Here is a 4,860-nt window from a genome sequence, read left to right on the forward strand (position 1 = left end):
GAGCCAGGGAGCTCCGCCGTGGTAGGGTTGGAGGCGTCCCCGGGCACTGGCCCGGAAACGGGTACGCTCGGACGAAGCGAGGGGAATCCCCGCCGGCCTCAGTGCGGAGCTTGGCTCCGCGGAAAGCCACGGAACGCGTCCCCGCCACGGGGGCTAGGCCCAGAGGGACCCGGCATGATCAGACCGGGTCATCGGGGCCCTAACCAGAGCTTGGGACAAAAGGCTTGGCGTGCGGCATCTCGTGGATCCGGACACCCTCCTGAGTGTGGGCAGTATGCACCCCTCTGCCTGCTCCCCTCTGATCAGCCAAAGGAAGTCACAAATATCTGGACTTCAGAAATAAAAAGTTGGTTGAACAGTGATTCTATAGAAACACAGCCTCACCACCCCAACAGAAGCATGCCAGCCCTCCTGTCAGTACCCTCCCTATGTTGTATATTTTATATCTGTTTGTGGTAGATCTGAGAACAAATTCCTGGAAGGGCACAAAGCTTGCCATATTTCAGCTGTGTTTGGGACGCGTGTTCATCTTGCCATAGGTGCGGCACAGCTACAGCTCCACCAAATTTGTCAGCCCATAGCAGCTACTGAGCACAGCTGAACTGGGTGGCCTTGATCTCTTCAGAGTGTTATCTGCAAAAATCAGCTTCATTACCCAGTGTGCAACAAGCCAATAATTACACACTCAAGAGAGACATTGACTACTTATTTCAGAGTTGTAGCAAGCCTGGGTGCTCAGTGGTATTCAACAAATTAAGCACACCAAGTATCAAAAGTTTTTAGTATTTTTACATCTTAGCAAACAAAGGAATGAATTAGTGTTCTTTGTCTACAAGTTCTATAGTTCTCTTATTACTTAGTATTTTATCCTCTATTGGCTAATGATTCTCTAGTTTCCCATGCTAATCAGTCTGTATGCTCAGCCTTCTTTTGATTTGGTGGATTTCTTGGGTCGGTGGTCCTTGAGCTGGTGGTTGTGATCTCCTTCTGCAGGAATTACCTTTTATCAAGTTGGAACTGATTTCAGCACAATTGCTGAGTTGGGTTTATTGGTTTTTCTTCCTTACCTTGGGAGTTCTGCCAAATGTCCATGTGTCCCATAAATTCTTCATTCTTTGTGTCCACTATCAGTGGTACATCCTTTTCCCCAAGCTTTGTTAACCTCTTCCTAGGTCTGAGATCGCTGAAGCATATCAAGCCCTAAACATTAACAATGCAATTCCACCAACAAGTAATTTGTGTTTCTAACACATGGACATCACTTAGAGCTTGCTTTTTAGCTGCTATCTGTTTCAAGGATTACATGTCCCTTCTTCTTGATTAGTCTTGAAAGTAGACAAAGATCAAACATAAAAGAGCGTCCTTTCTTAAGAGAATTTTTACATATTCCACATTTTACAAGAGTAGGAGTAAACGGCAGTGCTTTCCTTACAGAAGGCGCACTATGCAAAAGTGGATTTACAAGCATTTACTAATGGGCTTAATTTTAAGGACTGATACCTGTAAACTCTATAGAAGTGTTTAGAGATAGAAGTATACTGGTAGGCAGCTGGTAAGATTGCCACTGTTCTGTCAGTTGAGGTGTAAAAAAAAAGCCATGAATTTTACTTTTTAAACACAGTTATTGTTGCAGAGGTTGGAGTAGTGATTAATTTACTTGTGCTCTCTAAAAAAGTTACTTCTGTCAAATGAACTCTACTAGCCAGATGAAGAAAAGAAACAAATACCAATGCTCTGATCTTGTGTTTAGATTTTAATGATGTGCAGAGTTCCCACAGTAGTGATTAATTTACTTGTGCTCTCTAAAAAAGTTACTTCTGTCAAATGAACTCTACTAGCCAGATGAAGAAAAGAAACAAATACCAATGCTCTGATCTTGTGTTTAGATTTTAACTTCTACTGTGCAATAATCACCATTTATAAAACCAGACATTAAACCTCCCTGAGCTTCTGCAATGCTAAGCAAGGCAAGACACTGAGCATGAATCGTGCAGGTGTCCAAAAGTCTGTTATAGCCCTGGAGCAGCCCTTTATTGTAATAGGGAATTGCATGTCAGCTCATGGTGCAGGAAACAGGACAGAACAGGCACAGAACAGCATGGAGCTAGTCGGGATTCTGAGTTACAACAAGCGTTTTACTCCATCACCATATTTTCTAAGCTGTTTCTAACCTAACTCACAGTGTCTGATGGGCTGGTGTCCGTATATACCTACCTGTGTGTATTAGAGGTTTGCATAACAATGTATTTCCTCTCAAAATCACAGAAAGTGGTTATGAAGTGATTTTAGGGCCCCTTTTGGAGAGAGAGGAGACACTGATCCTTAATCTGATCCAAAGTCCTTACTGTAACTTAGTCCTTAGTAAGACAAAATATATAATTCTATTACAGGTTGTTCTATTTACTGGATATTAAATTGCACAAAATCCTTTTAAATGCTAGTTCAGACAATTCACAGAGTATCCAAAATTGATTATTTAAATAACATGTCTAATGTGATCAAAGGTAAAAATCATCATATCATAATAGTGAAAATACTATTGCAATGGCAGTCCTTTCCCATGTGAATTACTATGTGGTAAAACATCCTGATGATGCACTGAAGGGCTTTGGGACCAGGGTTTTTTTCAATACATAAGACCATTAAAACCAGCAGAGATTTTTGCAGAGTCTGAAAGCTTTTGGATAAGGCCCAACATGCCAGAAGGTTTCTTATAAAGTTATTTTATTCTCATCAGGTAGAAAATAGAAAACAAATATCCATCTCCCAGCACACAGTTTACTCATCAAAGATTTCAGAATATCCAGAACTTTGGACTGAGTTCAAGATAGACTCTGGGATCTTAATAAAGATCCACACAAGAAACCAGACAGAGACCTACTGCAAATGCATTCAGGAAACTGCCTGGGCCACTGTCAAAGCTACTTAAGGCAATTGAATTTTTAAATTAACCTGAAGCAAAGCATGCAGTGTTGATAGTCCTGTGTAAACAGAGAGTATTTTCTTACAGTATTAATTCTCAGAAGTGGAGAGGAAGATAAAAAAACACCAAACCTACCTGCAATAACAATTTAGTCCTGCAGTGCTTATGCACAAAGCCACTTTTTGTCTGAGTAATCCCACCTATTTTAGCTAGGATTTACACATCATATCCTGAATTAGATATGTCTAAATCAACTCAAGTGTGTATCCATAGAGCTAGAAGAAATTTGATTATTTTTCTTTTAGCTCTTAGTAAGTTTCTGTGACTTTTCAACCTGAGGTAAAATTCCTAATATTTTAGATGATATCCTAGCTCTACTGAAGTTAATAGCAATTTTCAAGTTTATCTCAGTGTTACTTGAACTTCCCCTTTTGTACTTTAAAAATTACTTTTCTGTACAAAAGGACTTCAATGAGGTCAATTTTCTGAACTGTGGATTACTATAGGCTCTTTCTGTACCTATTTACTCAGTCATAGAACTAGTTTATGATAAAAGAGATTCAAATTCTTCAAATTCTTCTTATCCAAGCATTACAGCAAATATCTTTCCTACAGAGATAAGACAATTATTTATTTTAAAAGATAAATGATGTTTGATTTGGGGGAGGATTCAGCATCTTCACTATTTTCCTTTGAGCTAGAAGTATCATTTATCTTTGTAACATACCCTAGAAAAAAATCTCACTGATTTGAACAGTTTTGCAGCTGCCTTTAGTGACAATTGTTCAACTTCCACCTTCACAGTACCGCAAACTTCAATGAATTTGCACTTTCAAACATTTAGGCAAGATTAAAATGAATACTTTTCCTGTAGGCTTTTTCACATTTGATTTCTGTTTTGTCAGCCTTTCTAGCTCTCCCATTGCTATAAAAGGACTAAAACAAGTTATGACTTCTCAATTAAAACAAAAAAAAGTTACATTATAGGCAAAAAAAAAGATATTATAGTGCTTACGTACCTTATATTTTTAGCATACTTACAAATTTGAATTAATTACATGCTTTTTTATAACTGCTGTGGTGCTGCATTGCAGTTACAGTCATACTAGAAGTTTATAGAAATTTCTAAGGTTCAGAGCACAAAACCCAGAACTGCTTGTGAACTTGTAAACCTAGTGATAAACCAGAAAAATCTGCATACCTAACACTGTTAGAAGCAATCATAGGAATCCTAGAGCAAGAGAAATGGAAATTGGATGTCATACTTCTCAGTATCTTAAATGTACAAAATATGTAAGTTGCACTAATATTAGGTGATTTTCATTTTTGCTACACCTTTTAAGACAGTGGTGTTGTATTTTGCATATTTGCAGTCAGGAACATGACACACAGGGAAAAATGACAAAAGCACTCATTCAGTGTCCAATGTAAGGAACCTATGACCTCACATGGCGAGGTCAGCAAAGGCTCAGCATTTTGTAGCACATTTTCCAAGTATGGTTTCCATTGATTTTAGTTGCCATTGTCATTATTCAACATTTCAACAGTGAACCAAGAGAGGTGCCAGAAAAATAAGAGAAAGACACATGACAAGTATAAAAATTTAGTCAATGTAATTTGCAGAACCTCCATTAAACACTGTGTAGCACAAGTAGGACTTGACGCTGGTTAACTTAGATGTGTTCAGTTGTGTTATTCAAGAGATTTCATTCTTTTATTGTAGTGTTCTGACACATTTGATACGTGTGTGTGTGTGTGTCTGTGTGTGTGTGTGTATGCACACATACATCCATACATATGTCCCTATGTGTGTGTGCCAACTGGAAAGAAAATAAAATATGAAAGAAATAGGACAATATACACAATAGTTGATTTGGCTGCACCGCCCTGATTTAATTCAAAATTCAGTATGCTCAGCAAAAAATGTGACCATGTCA

The sequence above is a fragment of the Geospiza fortis genome, unplaced genomic scaffold (assembly GCF_000277835.1).
Source record: "Geospiza fortis unplaced genomic scaffold, GeoFor_1.0 scaffold40, whole genome shotgun sequence".
Taxonomy (NCBI): Eukaryota; Metazoa; Chordata; class Aves; order Passeriformes; family Thraupidae; genus Geospiza; species Geospiza fortis.